This window comes from Theropithecus gelada, chromosome 1 (assembly GCF_003255815.1).
Source record: "Theropithecus gelada isolate Dixy chromosome 1, Tgel_1.0, whole genome shotgun sequence".
Taxonomy (NCBI): Eukaryota; Metazoa; Chordata; class Mammalia; order Primates; family Cercopithecidae; genus Theropithecus; species Theropithecus gelada.
This window is the reverse complement of record NC_037668.1, coordinates 143,543,854-143,564,905: the sequence shown is the minus strand read 5'-3', so window position 1 is coordinate 143,564,905 and position 21,052 is coordinate 143,543,854.

Sequence of the window (21,052 nt, the reverse complement as noted above, 5' to 3'; positions counted from 1 at the left end):
ACTTAAAAGGAATGTGAAGGACCTCTTCAAGGAGAACTACAAATCACTGCTCAATGAAATAAAAGAGAACACAAACAAATGGAAAAACATTCCATGGTCATGAATAGGAAGAATCAATATCATGAAAATGGCGATACTGCCCCAGGTAATTTATAGATTCAATGCCAGCCCTATCAAACTATCAATGACTTTCTTCACAGATTCGGAAAAAACTACTTTAAAGTTCATATGGAACCAAAAAAGAGCCCACATTGCCAAGACAATCCTAAGCAAAAAGAATAAAGCTGGAGGCATCACCCTACCTGACTTCAAACTATACTGCAAGGCTACAATAATCAAAACAGCAAGGTACTGGTACCAAAACAGAGATAGACCAATGGAACAGAAGAGAGGTCTCAGAAATAACACCACACATCTACAACCATCTGATCTTTGACAAACCTGACAAAAACAAGAAATGGGGAAAGGATTCCCTATTTAATAAATGGTGCTGGGAAAACTGGCTAGTCATATGTAGAAAGCTGAAACTGGATCCCTTCCTTACACCTTGTACAAAAATTAATTCAAGATGGATTAAATACTTAAACATTAGACCTAAAACCATAAAAACCCTAAAAGAAAACCTAGGCAGTACCATTCAGGACATTTGCATAGGCAAGGACTTCATGACTAAAACACCAAAAACAATGGCAACAAAAGCCAAAATAGACAAATGGGGTCTAATTAAACTAAAGAACTTCTGCATAGCAAAAGAAACTACCATCAGAGTGAACAGGCAACCTAAAGAATGGGAGAAAAATTTTGCAATCTACCCATCTGACAAAGGGCTAATATCGAGAATCTACAAATAACTTAAACCAATTTACCAGAAACAAACAAACAAACAAACAACCCCATCAAAAAGTGGGCAAAGGATATGAGCAGACACTTCTCAAAAGAAGACATTTATGCAGCCAACAGACACATGAAAAAATGCTCATCATCACTGGTCATCAAAGAAATACAAATCAAAACCACAATGAGATACCATCCCACACCAGTTAGAATGGTGATCATTAAAAAATCAGGAAACAACAGATGCTGGAGAGGACGTGGAGAAATAGGAATGCTTTTACACTGTTGGTGGGACTGTAAACTACTTCAACCATTGTGGAAGACAGTGTGGTGATTCCTCAAGGATCTAGAACTAGAAATACCATTTGACCCAGCCATCCCATTACTGGGTATATACCCAAAGTATTATAAATCATGCTACTGTAAAGACACATACACATGTATGTTTATTGGGGAACTATTCACAATAGCAAAAACTTGGACCAATCCAAATGTCCCTCAATGATAGACTAGATTAAGAAAATGTGGCACCATGGAATACTATGCAGCCATAGAAAGGGATAAGTTCATGTCCTTTGCAGTGACATGGATGAAGCTGGAAACCATCATTCTCAGTAAATGATCACAAGGACAGAAAACCAAACACTGCATGTTCTCACTCATAGGTGGGAATTGAACTATGAGAACTCTTGGACACAGGGTGCAACAAACCAACATGGCACATGTATACCTACATAACAAACCTGCACATATGCACATAGTGCACATGTACCCTAGAACTTAAAGTATAATTTAAAAAAAAAAAAATTATTCCTTCCCTGGCCTAAAAACTCATCCCCATCTACATTAAAGCCAATATGCCTGATTACTGTTTTTAGTGAACTTATTTTATTAGGGCAGTTCCAAGCTCAAAAATATGTAACTGGTACCTTCGTAGCCACATAAAAATGTGCCTTAGACCCAGAACTTACTGGACTAACTCATTATAAAATTGAATTTTCTTTAAGGTGTCCACAAGCAATCCCTGGTCATGCTTGAAGCAGCCCTGAGAAACATCACACCCACCCCCTCCAAAAAAACCCAGAAGGAACTTACACTATTTATCTTTCCTTATGACTTTATATTTTATAAATACAAGACAAGAATGTCAACCCTTTGAGCTGGAGCTAAGCCACTGTAACCCCTGTGACCTGCACGTATACATCCAGATGGCCTGCAGGAGCCAAGAAGTCTGGAGCAGCCAAAAAACCACAAAAGAAGTGAAACAGCCAGTTTCTGCCTTTACTGATTAACCAACCTTACGACATTCCACCATTATGACTTGTTCCTGTCCTACCCTAACTGATCAATCGACCTTATGACATTCTTGTCCTGGACAATGGGTCTCATGATCTCCCCAACATGCACCTTGTGACCCCCTCCCCTGCTGACAACAGATAATCACCTTCAACTGTAACTTTCCACTGCCTATCCAAATCCTATGAAGCTGTCCCTCTCCTATCTCCCTTTGCTGACTCTCTGTTCGGACTCAGCCCATTTGCACCCAAGGGGATAAACAGCATTGTTGCTTACACAAAGCCTGTTTAGGTGGTCTTCTATATGGTCTTCTATATCCATGACATTTACTATCAGGCTCAAATATGTTTTGTCATTTTATAAATTTAAGAAACCAAAAATAAACTTATGTTAACAATTAACATTTCAGTATTTAACCTTATTTTGGAAATGATTCAGACATTTAATGAATATTTACTACTTAATTCAATATAACATACACTTAAGATTCCATTTATCCAAAAAAGGGATTCTTAAGACTATTTTTAAAGAGAGATGTTTTATAAAACATAATCTCTTTTTATTTGAGATGGGGTCTTGCTATGTCACCTAGGCTGGAGTTCAGTGGTGTAATCACAGCTCACTGCAGCCTCAAACTCCTGGGCCTAAGTGATCCTCCCATCTCAGCCTCTCGAGTAACTAGGACCAGAGATGTTCACCACCACGCCCAAATAATTTTGAACCTTTTTTTAGAGAAGGGGTCTCACTATGTTGCCCAAGCTGGTCTCAAACTCCTGGGCTCAAGCAATCTTCCTGCCTTGGCCTCCCAAAGTGCAACCACACCCAGTCCATAATCATTGAAAAAGCTTACATATAAACTTTTACCACATTCACATTCATCTAATTTACTTGTTTTTATAATTTATGTTTGAACTGTTTATAAAAATTTTAGGAGACACTGAAGAAAACTAGCCATCATCTCAAGTAATTTCCCTGTTAACTATTTTTACAGTGTGCAAATGTTAGGCAGTAGCCACCTAAGCAAGAACTCTAAAGTTAAATACATGGCTATTTTGTTGATCAGAAGACACAGCTGTTTTTGTTAAACCAAAATATTAATCTAGTCGTGTTTACCAAAGATTTACCCAGGTCACATGCACTAAAAGGCATCTGAGTTAATTTCTATTTTTCTGATAAAATATTTTAAAGTGTTTACTTTTTTCTTTAGGTTAATTAATTACAGCCCATTGATATATTTTCAGAGAGAAATACCACATACACATAACATATATGAACATATAGACACACAGACAGAAGCAGGTCTTATAGCTTTTATAAGATTATTTATTTGTCAATGTTAAAATAGTTTCTCTCTCCGTTTTATACTATAAATCTCCCAATCATCTGTTTCACTGTCCTAAATAATAGCTAGGCAACCCTAATTTGCACTTTCGAAGACATGACTCTTAGGTAAAACAAAGTAGAAAATTTACATCTCAAAGGCACAGATCTTAGATGTCAACATCATTATTTGCCCAAAGAACAACATAGACACAGGTCCAGTTGAGACAAAATGGCCAGGAAAAGCACCTTAAAGGTAAGGTTTATTATGTGAACTTTATACCCATGTCTTCACCATTGTATAGTTTCTAGGGGTTTAGGTGAATAGAGGGAGAGGCCCTTACAAATGGAGGTTTTCATTATAGATACAAATCTCTTTTACAAAAAGTTTCAAAATAGCCAGCCAAATGTCGAAAGTTGAATTTTTTGGACCATATAGTTGATAGGTAGTCTTTTCAATTTATCTTACTTGTTAGTTAGATTACTGACTTAAAGATGAAGCCCTTTAACTAACATGGCAAAAAGGTATTTCTATGCCTGGATTCAAGGATAGAACTTGATTTCATATTCCCCACAACAGAAATTTTCTTCTTTATCCAAAAGAGTGGTTGTCCTGTAATAGTGGGATTGAAAATGGAAATAGTGGCTCTGGTGTCTACCTAGATTGGATAACAACTGGTAGAAGGTTAGAAGGGCTCCCTCTAAGGCCCATCAATCCTGATAGTTAACATGGAAATTATCAGGGAGTGAAAAGCCTGCTTTTAGGAGCTTTTCCTGAAATCTCTGGGAGTAGCCTCTTTTCCAGTGTCCTGGCTGTTTGTACCAATAGCAACTGCTGTTTTAGGGTTTGCTTATTAAAGAAGTGCTCTTGGGTAGGCCCAAGGTCATTCTAGGTTGTTGGTTGGCATGGAGCTGAAACACGCTGGAAACAGCTTTCAAATGGTCAATTGCGATTTTTCAGGCTTTGCTAGGCCTATACATGGACTAGGTGGGAGCTTGTCCGGTAATACCATTCTGCCTCTTTTATCCATTTCTGGGCTTCCCTGGTTTTCACCAGTATGTGAATTAGTTGGTAAAGATCGAATATCTTGAGGTCATAAATTTCAATTAAGATCCTGAATTCTGCAGAAACCTTTTGAAGTCTTCCCTAGATTTAACAAAATTTTTAACTATGGCTCTGAGTTCTATTATCACCTAGGGAGTGTAAGTCACTCTAGGATTATTTCCTGACTTTTTGAGTGCTTGTAAGCAAACTGTTTAACTGTGGTGTTTTGTTTTGTTTTGTTTTCAGAGAAGAAAGGCAAGTCAGACTGAGAGTTAGTAGACTGTATACTCAGGCAAATCGGGATAGAGGGGAGTCGTAGGAATTGTATCAGTTTTACTGTCCTTGATGTGGACGGTATCTTGCATTTTTAGATTTTTGTGTGTGTGTCATGGAGTCTCGCTCTGTCGCCCAGACCAGAGTGAAGTGGTGCGATCTCAGCTCACTGCAACCTCTGCCTCCCGGGTTCAAGCAATTCTGCTTCAGCCTCCTGAGTAGTTGGGACTGCAAGTGCACGCCACCATGCCCAGCTGATTTTTGTATTTTTGGTAGAGACAGGGTTTCACCATTTTGGCCAGGCTTGTCTCAAACTCCTGAGCTCGTGATCCGCCTGCCTCTGCCTCCCAAAGTGCTGGGATTACAGGCATGAGCCACCGCTCCCAGTCTTTTTAGCTTTTTATTAGCTCTTCACAATTAATTTTTTTTAAAAAGTTAGAATCCTGTCTCTTTGAGCCTTCTGAATAATATTAATATTTAGAATGACATTCTGTCTGCTAAATTTGAGAGACTTGGGATTCAAGTATACTTGTTGAATGAGCAACATTATTCATCTGGAATGTTCCGTATAATGGCCCTGTAATTCTGAATTATCTTTAGTAAGATTTTGCCACTTTTGTAAATATTTGCAGCTTCCAAGGTCATAGTTCTTAGACATGAAAAAGGCAAGAACACCAGAAGGCGAAGTACTCAGCTAGTTATAAATTAAGGATCCCATTTTTATGTATGATCTTGGGTCTCTTAGAGCTGAGATGGCTTTGGCTATAAGACCTCAGCATATAACAAGAGAAAAAAATAAAGAGCCCCCCTTCAGTAATAACTACTTATTGTAACTGCCGTCAGTTACCTTAAAAACTGCAGCTTTTTTGTCAGTGACTCATCAGTCACCACAAACAGAAAGGTCATGTGCCCTGCCACAGCACAAAGTAACACTTGGTAACACACAGTCAAGTGCTCTTTCACTATATAAACTAACCCTTTGTACCCCAAAGGTCAAAGATATCAGGGAGCTCAAATGCAAAGGACAACAGAGCTCCAACCTGAGAGGAACTTAATTATGACTCTTGGAGCTCCACGAGAAAGACGGAGGAACCCCTTTACTCCCACCCCACCAAAAGGAATTACAGCATTTTTCCTATGTTTCTCAGAAGGTCTCAGGGTTTTCAGCAGTCTCCTTCAGTTCCCTTTGTGGTCAGCAGATTTGACAAAGGACAAAATTACACGTTTAGTTTGAAGATCTTGACTGGCTTTATTGCAATTCTAGGATTGGGCAATGTCTCATTCCATAAAATAGAATAAGCGTCCCAAAGAGTTTAGCAGAGGGGATTCGTTTTATAGACAGAGGGGATTGAAGAAACCAGAAGCAAAGAACAAAATGTGGACTGGTCATTTGAAAGTTACTTCTCTTATAAGGTGAGAACAAGGAAACAGAACAATAGAGAAATAACAGATTTGTTAGCATCAGGTTACGTCGGGTTAACTTTTGTTGTAAGGATTAAAACAGAGGGAACTTCGTTATCCTGCTCATTGAAGACTGAAACTGGTCTGCTTGGAACATTGACTGTTATTGCTCTGTCCTGATTTTGGGGAAGATGAAATAACAACTTAGTTTCGGTTTGGTCATGTGGAACTTTGGCATGGGTGATTCCATTTTGATTTTTAGTCTGGTCTGTTGGGGGCCTAATACAAAACAATAGCCTTTCATAATTTGTACTTAACATTAGGAAATAAGACACCGTTACAAAGCTCACATCTTTATCAAATCTAAGGGTCTTTGGTCCATTGACCGTTCATGGGCACTCCTTTTGACATTTTTCCCAGGCTGACTGTGAATTTAGCATTGTTCTGATTCTTTACTTGCAATAACAATAGTTACTCTGCGACAGGCACTGTTCTCGGCACTTTTCATCCAGTAACTCGCTTAATCCTGTAATAAAGGGATTATGGTCTACCTCTTAAACGGGCTGTACCTGTGCGAGGTTGGTGAGATCATTCTCCCAAGCTTGCACAGCAAGAAGGGTCAGGATTTGAACTCAGACAATCTGAAGCCAGCACCCAGATGTTCAACCAATTAAGCCAGAGCAGCCGTCAGAGCCCAAGCTCCAGAAAGTGTAGGGGAGAAAACAATAAATTTTCTTTCACCTTGCATGAGTTTTTGCTGAGCTTCTCTGTAAAAAAGACAAATTAACAAGAGAAAAACAAACAGAAGTCTGATAAAATGTGTACCTATGGGAGACAACGCAGAGAAATGAGTAAATCTCTGCAGCAGATCTCAAAGAATTATCCTAGACCTCACCCTTAACTACTATCCTTCTCTGAAACAAGGAGAGAAGACTGAGGGGAATGATGCAATTAAGAAAAGTTGGCCATGGCCAGGCGCAGTAGCTCACACCTGTAATCCCGGCACTTTGAGAGGCCGAGGCAGGCAGATCACAAGGTCAGGAGTTTGAGACCAGTCTGGCCAACGTGGTGAAACCCCATCTCTACCAAAAATACAAAAATTAGCCAGGTGTGGTGGTGGGCACCTGTAATCCCAGCTACTCAGGAGGCTGAGGCAGGAGAATCACTTGAACCCAGGAGGCAGAGGTTGCAGTGGGCCGAGATCATGTTACTACACTCTGGCCTGGGCGACAGAGTGAGACTCTGTCTCAAAAAAAAGAAATAGAAAAAGAAAAAGAAAAGTTGGCCAGGAAAAGCACCGTAAAAGAAGCATAATATTTGATAACTAGATTTAAGTTGATGCCTTCTCTGGGGAATTAGTTATTTTCTTTCTGATGCAGAAAAGGACACACCCTTACAATGGAGGTTTTCTTTAAAGGTGTAAATTTGTCTTATGAAATGGTAACTCTGCTTTCAAAGCTAATTTGTTTCCAAAGCTTCTCTGTGTTTGCTATTTCCCAAAATAGCTCAAAATAATCCTTAGGCAAAAGGCGTATTTTGGGGTAGTATGTCCTGAGCCCCATCATTAGTCATCTTTATTCCCCTGGCCAAAGGTCTCCTTGCTCGTGACAGTCAAGTACTAAAGGACAGAGGGAACTTTTTAATGAGAGTTTGCTGACATGCAAACACGTGTCATTCACTTTCTGATTAAAAAAACAAAGAATACATTCCTGTGGCCCAAACCTGACATCTTAAGCCATTTGAGATACCCAGCAGTCTAGAAAGAATGTCCCTGAGAACTAAAATGAAAGAAATGTCTCCAACCAAATCAGAGACTACTAAGTGAGTCTTATTTAGAAGTCAAGTGGAAACCCCATCTCAGAGAACAAATTAGGCCACAGAAATCAAATTGCCATCATTAAACCAAAATAAAATTCTAAGTCCCTCGACCAAGTGAATGGCCCCCTCCTCTCAGCCAAGGGCCTTCTAAAGTAAACCTGAAACACTAGTTCAGGCCATGATGGGAATAGGTGGTCAGACATGTCTCATTACACTCTCCTCCTTATGGAATTCAGGCACATCTGACGAGCATTTACATTCAAACAGCAACCTCAAGACTGACAAAACAGACTATTTGTAGCAGTAAGATATGAACATGACAGACAGCAGGCCTGAAATAAATAGAAATATTTTACCCCAAAATATATTTCTTTGACATATTTTGAAATGGCCCTGCAAAGTTGTCTCTTGTGGGAAAAATCTACATTCTATAGAGAATCCCCTTCCCTTTCCAGGTCTTTTTCCTGATTCAGGAGAGAATAAAGAGTCTGGCACCTTTTTAAGACTTGTAAGAAGCATTTACTATCTATTATCTCTGAAGTCTGCTACCTAGAGGTTTCATCTGCATAATAAAAACCTTGGTCTCCTCAACCCCTTATCTTAACTCAGTCACTTCCTTCTATTGATTCCAAGTCTTTAGATAAACTCAACCAATCTCCAATCAGAAAATCTTTGACTCCACCTAAGGAATCAAAATCTTTGACTTCACCATAGGAATATTGAGAAATAGGGAATATTCCTATTGGGGCACAGAAAACAAAACCTCAACAGTCCAGGAACGCAAAGGAAACATCTTCATCTTTTACACAGTCAAGGAGATATCACAAGCATGAATGCCCTACAAATGTTTCCCCAGTTTTCTGTTTGGTTCTGTTAGTTTCAGAGTAACAATATTATTAATCATATCTACCACTAATTGAGTGTTAGCCACATGCACCTGGCACTAGGCTGAGTGCTTTACATGCACCATTTCATTGAAGGCTTGTAATTACAATGTGAATTATTATTATTATTTATTATTAACCTTATTTTACAATGAGACAACTTATAAAGGAGGAAATTTATAAATAAAACCTTGTAATTCATAAATGAAACTTGTAAATGAGGTCATGTGTAAATGAGAAGTAGCTTTACAATGGGAGTATCAGGGCTCTGTGCCTCCATTAAACATCTGAATCTAAAGTAAAATTTACCTTCTTAAGTGAAAAATAAATTAACAACACAAATTAACGTGGATGAGGGGGTCAGAAATGTTTATGGTCAGGCAAGAAAAGAGCTTAAATGTTCAGGGTGCTGTGGAAGAATTAAGTAAACGTTGCTGGAAATCCATGTGGGTAGTTGGAAATCACTGATCTAAACCAGGATTGTGAGAGTAAGGTAAGTGGTCTCTAGCCCTTGAGGTCTAAACTCTGATTTTTTTTTTTATCTTGCCCAAATTCCTGTCTAAGGGGTCTGGGGAGTCATGCCCTACAAATCATAAATTCTCAACAGATGAGTTTTATTTAACCATATATATATACACATACACACACACACACACACACGTATATATATATATATATATAATGATTTACTTTCCAACCTGACTCTGGCATAACATTAGGAGACAAAGATAAAATCAAAATATTTTACCCCAAAACATGTTTCTTTGCCATATTTTGGAATGGCCCTGCAAAGCTTTTCTTTGTAGGGGAAAATTTGCATCTATAAAAAATCTCTATTAACATAACTAGATCTTTTTCTTCCAGACTCTCCCAATCCTAAAGAGATTAACCAAGATCTGAAACAGAAACATCTGTAACCTATTGTCTCTAAGGACAGCCACTATAAGACTGCAAAAGGACTTTAGTCTCCACAGTCTTTATCTTAACCTGAACTTTCCCTTTCTATCTATCCCAGGTCTTCAGACAAACTCCATCAATTGTCAACCAGAAAATACTTAAATTCATCTATAGCCTGGAGGCCCCCCCACCTTTGAGCTGTTCCACCTTTATGGACCAAACCAATGCATTTCTTAAATGCATTTGATTAATGTCTCATGCCTCTCTAAAATGTCTAAAACCAAGCTGCACCCAGACCACCTTGGACACATGTTCTCAGGACCTCCTGAGAGCTGTGTCACCATCCATGGTCACTCATATTTGGCTCAGAATAAACCTTTTCAAATATATTAAAGAGTTCTATTCTTTTGGTCAACACCCTGTATATCCTCTTCCACCTAGAGCTGGCCTCTCCCCGTCTTTGTGGAGGATCAGGAAGCACTGGTTGGAGAGGAGAGGAGAGCAGAGCGGGGATGGTTTGTGGCATAGAGCAAAACTGAAGCTCCTCTCTTTGAATGCAAAATACAACGTTGGATCCTTTAGTCCATCTGTGAATCTGTATTAAGCACTTGGTGAATGTATTTTAATATATTTTTTATTACAGTAAAGTTTCATACAAGCATATTTAACTGACTTTACAGACAAAGTTCTTACATTTTAAAATCTCTTGATGATGTCATAATTATAATTGGAAGCATTTTTTTCATTTTTACTAGTACCTACGATGATGATGGCATCTTATTCAATATCTACTATGTAACAATTGAAATCTCTAAATGAAAGCCAAGGGTTTGGAAGAATTTATGTCCTTTAGTACTAAGAAATAGACATAGAGACATCTGATACATCATGGTGTGGGTGTGTGTGTGTGCTGCGGGGTGTGGGTGGTTGAGTATATGCACACACACTTAGTGGGTAATGGAAGGGGCAGGCCATGGGACAGAGAGGTGCAGAATCCAACTTGGGTAAATTTGTTTTTTTCTAGGGTAGTCCAGCAGATAATTCAGTGAGAACATATATTGAGTGACACCTACAGTGAGTATTTGCAGTGGGATCAAACAGTTAAATAAAGAATTAAATAGAAAGCAGCACAGAGTGATTTTTTAAAACATGACTTCAAAAAGGTCAACAACATAGTACAAGCAGAATTAAAGCAAATGAGGCTCATCTAGCTTGCTTTTCTCAACAAAATTGGAGTAATTAAGTACAAAGGTAGTATGATAAGAAATAACACAAAAATAGGCAGATACAGACCAAAATTTCTTCCCCAGAATTATTTCTCAGACTCCCACTACCTTGCGCTTTTCTGCTCCCCAACCCCTCTCTCTCCCTAACCACTTTTCTGCTAAATATTTTCTGACTTTTGTCTCCCTCCTGTGCCTATACATTTTTGTAGCTTTCCTGAGCTCAGGCTTCAGCCCTTTTTTCCCTTCAGTAGAAACAACATGGTACTCTGAGACACCATATCCTATAGAGCCCAAAGCTTGGTGTTATCGTTGGCCAGCTATGGGTCCTAGTCAAGTTATTTAGTCTCTCTGAGTGTCACTTGTCCCATCTTTTAAAATGAGTAAAATAATACCTACCTTAACAAGTTTTAATGCAGTTTAGAGATATTCCTTCTAAAATTCCTGCTGCCATGTGGCTGCTTCATAAAGTAGAGCCCTAGGCATCAATGACCCTTCAATCTCTTCATCTAAAACCCTTTGCTAACATTAAGTATCATTTTTCCTTCCTTTCACAACACTACAGTATCGTATTTTTACTTTTTTAACTGTGGTAAAATAACATAACATAAAATTTACCATCTTAACTTTTTTTTTTTGAGACAGAGTCTCACTCTGTCACCAGGCTGGAGTGCAGTGGTGCGATCTTGACTCACTGCAACCTCTGCCTCCTGGGTTCAAGCGATTCTCCTGCCTCAGCCTCCCGAGTAGCTGGGACTCTAGGCATGTGCCACCAAGCCCAGCTAATTTTTCTATTTTTTAGTAGAGACGGGGTTTCACCATGTTGGCCAGGATGGTCTCTATCTCTTGACCTCGCAATCCTCCTGCCTCGGCATCCCAAAGTGCTGGGATTACAGGCATGAGCCACCATGCCTGGCCCATCTTAACCATTTTTAAGTGTACAGTTCAGTAGTGTCAAGTATATTTACATTGTTGAGCAGCCAAGCTCCAGAACTTTTTCATGTTGCATATCTAAAACTCCATATCAAGAAAATAACAATTTCCCGTTCTCCCCTCCCCACTCTGAGCCTTTGGCAACCACCATTCTACTTTCTGTTTCTATGAATTTGACTACTGTAGGCACCTCATGTAAGCCAATTTACATAACTTTTGTCTTTTTGTAACTGACATATTTCACTAAGCATAATGTCCTCCAGGTTCATCCATGATGTAGCATGTGTCAGAATTTCCTTCCTTTTTAAGGCTGAATAATATTCTATCTGTATGCACAGACCACATTTTGTTCATCCATTCATCCTCATTGGATATTTGGGTTGCTTCCATCTTTTGACTGTTGTGAATAATGCTGCTATGAACATGGGTGTACAAACCTCTTTGAGCCAGGTGCAGTGGCTCACACCTGTAATTCTAGCAATTTGGGAGGCTCAGGTAGAAGGATTCCTTGAGCACAGGAGTTTGAGACCAGCCTGAGCAACAAAGTGAGACCCTATCTCTACAATAATAATAATAATAATAATAATAATAATAAATAGCTTGTCATGTTGGCATATCGCAATTGCTAGGAAGGCTGAGGTGGGAAGATAGTTTGGCCGCAAGAGGTCACACCACTACACTCCAGCCTGGGTGACACAGTGAGACCCTATCTCAAAAAATAAAAGTAGAACTAATCTCTTTGAGATCCTACTTTCAATTATTTTGGATATATATCCAGAAGTGGGATTGCTGAATTATATACTAATTCAACATTTAATGTTTTGGGGAATGGTCATACTCTTTTCTGTAGAAGCTGTGCCATTTTGCATTTCCACCAATGGTGCGCAAGGGTTCCAACTTTTCCTCACCCCCGCTGGCACTTGTTATTTTCTTTTCCTTTTCTTTTCTTTTTTTTCTTTTTTTAATAGTAGCAATCCTAATGAGTATGAAGCAGTGTCTCACTGTGGTTTTGATTTGCATTTCCCTAATGCTTAGTGATGTTGAGCATCTTTTTATGTGGTTGTTAAACATTACTATATTTTTATAGTTTTATATTTAGTTTTAACACCATCACTTCAAATAAAAAGTATTTTTGAATGCATTCACTTTAATTCCTCAAATTTCCTCTCCCAAATTACTTATTTTTAGTTCATATCTTGCTTACTCAGACTAGAAACTTGACCATCATTTTCATCATCTTTTATACTGAATGACTCTTCAAGTCCTCACATTTCTGTTTTTGTGATGATTCTTACACATATTTTCCTCCACTTAGGCCGTCACCTACCTCATCCAGAATCTATTTCCTCACACTTAGACACTGCAATGGCTTCCTGTGCACCATGACTTATTTTTCTCCACCAAATCCTATTCATCTTGAACACTGCTGCCAAATTAATCTGTCTTTAACATACCACATTTGTTCTGAAATTTGTGTAATCAAAAAATTGTGATAACTATTGCATACTCCAGAGGTTCTTAGATTTGTCTCTCATGGAATGTTTGTCTTCCCCAAAGCAGAAGTATTCTGTTGATAAAATTAAGTAATTTTTTTCTAAATCATAGAAAAATTACATTGATGGCTAATTTCTTATCAATTTTAGGCTTTTCTCCTACTTTTATTTATTTAGCCTTCTACACTTGTGATTGTCTGATTGGTGGCAGGTCCTGGCAGATAACATTATAAGAAAAAAATATATATATATATGTATATTTGAAATTAATTGAAAAGCTCAGAAGTCATTAATCATACCTAGCTGGGCAGCTTGGGATTTTTGCCACTGTCATCATAGCTATTTATTTTGTTAATAAACATATGTGTATAGTTTCCTACTAGATAAATATATGAATACTATAGTCATATTTTTAGCTGAGAAAATTTACACTTCATAAGGAACTAAAAGTATCTACATTAGTAATCCCTAATACTAACATGACTCTCAGGTTCTCTGCCATCTGACAAATTTGAAAACAAGTGATCCAATAATTGATTCTGGACTCCTCAACTTCTAAGGACAGTCTCCCTAAAGGGATATCCTAAAGATGTTTGTGATTTTCACATTTTGAGAGGGTGAGAAAAGGGGGGAAGCAGGTATTGCCTATGTTGGGAGATGATTTTCCACAGAATTTTCTTATGAGACTCTCCCCTTGGAAAATAAAAGGAAGTCATAAGCATTATGTTCAGGGTTAGATATTGAATATAATTTTACAAACAATGTATGAACAATTAGAGAAGGGTCTGCTATGGCCTGTAAGATCCTAGGAGGTATCTGTTTCGATTTGTGTGTATCTCACATAAGATAAAGCAAATGAGACAATGTCATTACCTCCCATCCTCTATCCATCTGCTGACACTAGGGAATGAGTCAACTGATGACCCCACCGTCCTGATGTTACAGCACAGGACAAGGTGGATCAGTCTTGAGCCAGCTTTCTATGGGTGCGTGGAAAATGGTGACCCTGATTACTGGTTTGGATGACTTTACAGTTATATTTTTCTCATGTAATAAGCAAAAAATATTAAAAATTTTGTTTGAAGACCTCAACCAATATTCTTCTTCAACTCTCTCCCTGAATGAAGACCTTTGCAAGAGGGCCCAGGACTTTTGCATTATTGTTCAGCGAGATCTATAAACACAGAGCTATAAACACAGCATCTGCCTTTGACCACTTCCATCTGGAAGAACCTGAGAGATAATCCATTTTATGAAATTTTCCCTACCCTGAAATGGGAGAATGGTAGGTAAAGTAGTGGCAACCCCTTCTCCCTTTTCCTTCCGTGTGTGTGTGTGGCGGGGGGGGGGGGGGGGGGTGATGTAAAGAATGCACACTTCAGGTAAAATATGTGAGCAGCTAGGGAAGATTTGGATTATTTAGCTCATAAAACATTCCTCATCATCCTCCAAGGTGTACACTTGCCCCATATCTAAACTTTTACTTTCCCCAACAAAGATCGTTCACTCCAGCTAAGCCAGTCTCCTTCTTGTCCCTGCAACACATGACAGCTCTCTACCATACCACCTCCATGCCTTTGCTCATGCTGTGTCTACACCAGCGATCATATCCCAGGCCTCCCTCCCCTCTGCCTCTCCAAACCCCATATATCCTTCCCCCAGAAAAACTTCTTGTATTATTCCAGTCCTCATATACCTTACTATTTCAAAAAAGTCCCTCCGTATTCAGATCTACTCCTTTATTGCGCTAACACAGCATGATTCCAGATTAACTGATTCATTCATCAACCAATATTTGGTGGGTGCCAGCCATTTCCAAATAATTCTGCTAAATTCTCAGTTTTTACTGTGCTCAATCAGATAACTACACAAATAAGTATGACACAGAGTAGAAAGTGAACATACATGAAAAAGCCAAAGATAGAGTGCTGTGACCATTCAGAAAAGAAGGCAATGAACTCTAACTGGAAGGATCAGGAAAGACTTTGGGAAGGTGATTTTGTGGTGGGAATTAAAGGATAGGAATGTTTGGAGGCAAAGAGTAGGGAATTCCAAACTCAGGAAACTGTTTGCAGGATGCATCTTGCTGGCGACACTTTGCTACAAAGCTGTCTGAAGAGGTGCCAGGGAAAGCTGCTGGCTGCTAGGTGCTGCTGGCTGCTAGGCGCTGCTGGCTGCCACTTGCAGTGAAATCTGTATACTAGAAAAGCTACCTGTATTGTAGAAACCACGTTCTGGAGAAGTTCCTGGGCTGCTAGAATTGGATGCTGGAGAAACCAGGTATGCTGAAGGAGGTTGATGAAACAAATACACTGGAATCAGAAAGAGAGTCCCCTTCTTCCTGCAGTATTCCACCAATGCCTTCTATTGACAAAGCTTAACATTATGTCAGCTGACTTAGAAGAAGTATTTGCAGGGTCCAGCTGCATTACCCACAGAATAGGGAATGAAGGATGGATTTGGAGCTGAAAGAAAATAAGCTGACAACTGGCACAGTGAAGTATTCGGCTCTACAGTCTCTACGTACACCCTTCTATACATATTTACACTTCTGTGCAGCAATGAAACAACTCTATATTTCACCTAAAAAGATACAGCTGTCTTAAAATATAAAGAAGTCCTCAGCTTTGCTTTACAATGAGGAGATGCACAGTTAGTCTCAGTTGTCATTATTTCCATCATTGGCTATATATTAAATATTTCTAAAATCCTGTCACAGTCTCTGTTACCTAAAAATAAATTTGTAAAATTAACCTCCAATAACTTATATGCAAAATAAAAATGAGAAGAAGAAAATGGTTAGCTTATATGAGGGGTCTTCAAAAAGTTCACAGAAAATGTGTATTTTATATATATATATATAAAGATGTGTGGATTTCAAACATTTTTGACACAAAAGTAAACTCGTACTAACTTGTTATAACATGCCTGAAGAGAATCTAATTTGAGGCACTAAGAAGGATAAGACATGCATTTAAAAAGGACTCCTATATTGCAACATGAGTTCTGCTAAAATGAAGCAAGAACAAACATCAAATTTATGACGAAGTTTGGGTAGAAGAACGATGAAATTATTGACGCTTTATAAAAATTATTGGGACAATACCCTAAATAAATCAGCAGTTTAAAAATGGATAACTTATTTTAAGAAGAAACAAGATGATGTTGCAGATGAAGCCTGCAATGGCAGACCATCTACATCAGTTTGGGAGGGAAAAATTCATCTTGTTCTTGCCCTAACTGAGGAAGACTGACAATTAACAGCACTAACAGTAGCCAACACCATAGACATCTCAGCTGGTTCACCTTACACAATTCTGTGTGAAAAATTAAAATTGAGCAAACTTTCCACTCAACGGGTGCCAAAACTATTGCACCCAAGTTAGCTGCAAATAACAGCAGAACTTTCAATTGAAATTTTAAACAAGTGGGATCAAGATCCTGTAGCATTTCCTTGAAGAATTGTAACAGGAGATGAAACATGACTTTACAGTATGATCCTGAAGACAAAGCATAATCAAAGCAATGGCTACCAAGAGGTGGAAATGGTCAAGTCACAGCAAAAGCAGATGAGCAATGAGCAAAGGTCGTGGCAAAGTTCTCCGGAGATGTTCAGGGTGTTTTGCTTATTGACTTTCTGGAGGGCCAAACAACAATAGCATCTACTAATTATGAGAGTATTTAGAGAAAGTCAGTCAAAGCTTTAGCAGAAAAACACCCAGGAAAGTTTCACCAGAGAGTCCTTCACCATGACAATGTTCCTACTCATTTTCTCACCAAACAAGCGCAATCCTGTGAGATTTTCCATGGGAAATCATTAGGCACCCACCTTATAGTCCTGGTTTGGTTCCTTCTAACTTCTTTTTGTTTCCTAATCTTAAAAACTTTTTACCTTAAGTTAAATTACATAACTATTTAAGATTTCCTAATCTTAAACAAATTTTTCTTCAGTTGATAATATGAAAAAGATTGCATTGACATAGTTCAATTCCCAGGACTCTCAGTTCTTTATGAATGAACCAAATGGCTGGTGTTATTGTTTATAAAAGTAACCTGAACTTAATGGAGCTCATATTGAAAAATAAAGTTCATATTTTATATTTTTTAATTTTATTTTTCCACAAATTTGGAAGTTCCTTGTATATACAAGATAAATATGCAAAGTGACCATGGTCTTCATTTCTATATTTGGTTAAGCTGCTATTCATAATTGATATCTATGGTTAAAACGCTATTCATAATTGATATCTATGATTTTCTTTTTCTATAATCCATTTTATATTTTCACCTTTCTCAGTCAGCTCAGTCAGAACTTCAGCTGTTTGGGGTTTCTTTACCTGGTAGAGTGATCCAAACCTTCATTCTTTAAGGACTCACTTATTGTTCTGCTTTTTCTGCCTTTTTTTTTTTTTTTTTTTTGCTATAGCTTTTCATTAACCTTTACTACTGGGCATAATGGTACTAAAAGGTACCCAGAAGAATTCTTGCCTCTGCTGTGAGCAGTGGCCTGTTTCCCTTGGTAAATTGGGACCAGTTCTTTCAGCCAGTAGGATGACCTCTTTTTCTGCCTGTTGGTACAGTAGCATAAGGATCCTAAAGTCGCCAGGTGACAACCTCGTCTTCCAATTTATTGCAATTATTGTTGTATCCCCTGGTGGAAATGTTTTCTCTCTAGGTACTAAAACTTCCAAACAAACAGAGCTCACAGATAGCAGAAAAAGAAGCAAAGGTTCTGCAAGTGGGTTCTTAAGTGTAATGATGAATACAAAAAGTACTAACCAAATAGTTAAAACATTAAAAGAGATAAACAGGAGTTTATCAAAATTTAAAACTTGCTCTGTGTGAGACACCTATTTAAAAAATGAAGAGACAAGACACCAGCTGTGGGAAAATATTTGCATTTCCTGGATTATTAATGATGTCGAACACTTTTCATTACTTATTGGCCATGTTTTCTTCTTTTGTGAATGCCTGTTATTTTAATTGGGTTTTAATCATTTTATTACTGAGTTATGAGTGATTTATATATTCTAAATGCATATCCTTTGTCAGATATATGTGTTACCAATATATTTCTCAATCTGTGGCTTGTGATTGTGCCCTATTTAATTTTTAAAGTCTGTTTTGACTAGCAAAAGTCTTGGATTAGAGTCTGGACTTACTAAGTTAAAGATGTTGATTAGACATCCAGTTGGAGATGTGGGCTAAGCAGTTGAATGTTAGAGTCTGGAGTTCAGGGTTGAGATCCAGGATATAGCTGCACTTGAGGGGTTCTCAGAATATAGGTAGATTTTAAAGCCACTAGATTGGATGCTGTCATCTAGGGAATGGGTACAGATAATGAAGAGAAGAAGGACTAGCTCTGCGTTCTAGGACACTCCAACATTAAGAGGTTGAGAGAAGAAGAAAATCCAGCAAAGGGGACTAAAGATGTTGACAAGTAAATAGGAAAATCAAGAAGGTGTGGTGTCTTAGAAGTGAAACCAAGAAAATATTTCCAAGAGGAGAGAGAGATCAGTAGTGACAAATGCTAGTAAAAGGTCAAGTATGGTTGCAACTAAAAACCAACCGTTGGTTTGGATACATAGAGGTCTTAGATGGTCTTGACAAGAGCAGTTTTGGTTACTAATGGGGCATAGTATCTAACATGGAGGAAGAAACCAGAAAAGGGCTGGGTGATTTTGAGTGAGAAAATGGAGGTCTCGATTCAATCAAAGAATAATTTTAGGGAATAAGGGAATGTGAGAGCTGTATGAACAGAAAATTGGTAAAGACTTTAAGCTTTCAGAAGTTAAGTCATTCTGGTTCATGACAGCTTTGAGAGTGTAGCTATGGGTTTGCTTATCTGGCACAAATGGAGCTGAAGAACTTCAGAGTTGAGGAGTTTAAATACCTGTGAAACCCAGTCTTAGATGGGTTACACACACAGACATTGATGTTGCCCAAGGGAAAGGCAGGAGATGATGACAAACAAGCCCTGAACCCGGAAAAGCAAGATATGTTCTAAGAGTGGATGGAGGACTAAAGGACTACGATGCACTATTGAACCACCAGCCAAAATACACACTAGTCCCTTTTTTTTTTTCCTTCCTATTATGATGATTGAACATGTCAGGAATAAAGCAGCTGTTTAGAATTTTAGGGATTTACCAAAAAGAACAAATGGTCCCTGTCGTGTGGGCTGTGTCATGCCATTCCTCAATGAGTTAAGATAAGTGATTCATGGGTATGAGTCACCCATGACATCTGTCACACTGGATCTCTAAAGACAGTATGGATTTGCATTGAGATGACCTTGCTTTTTAGGGCCCTGGGTGTAGGGTGTGTGTGTGTGTGTGTGTGTGTGACCATAGAACTAAAAAAATTGAAACTTTCTGATTTAAAATATTTAGAGAAGAAGAAAACATTCCAGATGACACTGAATGCTCAAATCTGACTTTCATTTTTGTCTTGATAAAAAAGAGATATTAATAAAGCCTGATTCCTGAGCCATCCTCTGAACTCTTACTGAGGCCCACAGTGGTGTTTTAAATGGATACATGGTTATATCTTCACAGTTTAAACCAAAAATACAATACCCTTTGTTTACTTTGCCTTGGCATACATTTTGGTTCCCTAGGTTCAGGAATTTACATCCTATAGAATCCCAAAGAAGTGTCTGGGACCACAGGAAATGTCACATCAAAGAGATAAATGATCAATGTCAGGTGCTTACATAAAGATCTTTATCACATGAAAGTGAAACATGGGCTGCTGGGCTTTGGATGAGGTAGATCAGGGTTTGAGGATCAACTCTGCCACAGATCTGCCTTGAAAACTTAAGCTAAGACTTTACCTACCCTGAAATTCCATCTCATCTTTTGTAAAAATAGAAATAATATTACTCAATTTAAAGGACTGCCATGATAATTAAATGAACAGACTTAAATGAAATTCTCTGACCCAGGCTCAGCAAATATTGATTTCTTTCCCTTCCTCTTGTCTTCCCTTCATCAGTAGGAGAGAAGCCTATTTGAGTGTCAAAAACTGCCTCAAACCCAAAAAGACAATTCATTAGAAAATGCCCTGGAAATTATAAACTATATCATTGTGTCATGCTAATTAAAAAGTGCCTAAGCTGTCAGTAGGCCCAGGTTGGGTTCAAGTCTACACTTCACAATTTATTGGATGTGTGACTGTTGGTAATTAATGCACTTAGCCTCAGTTTTCTCCTCTGTACAATGGGATAACAGCCACCATCTCAGATGGTGGTCAATGAAAAGTTTCAATGAAAGAATGTGTATAATGTGCTCAACAAGGTTTTAATCATGTAGTAGCATGTACTCAAAAGCCATTAGCTAGAAGATCCACCTTTTAACAGTCTTGGTTATGATCTAATTCTACTCTTTCTCTCAGAAGTAATAGGGAAAGTTAAAGGGAAGGTGGAGGAACAAAACAGTTTTAGAGGCCTTGCTCTTGTCTTGGTAACACAGAAGCCCATTCTAAGCACCTACCACCTTCCCTCTACCTCATCCGGCAATACCACCCCTGGAGAGCACAGATTCCACCGTCACCGTGACAATGAACAGGTGGGTGTGGGGAGGCTTCTGAGAGATGTTCACACACATACACATGCATACACACCAGCTTGGAAAC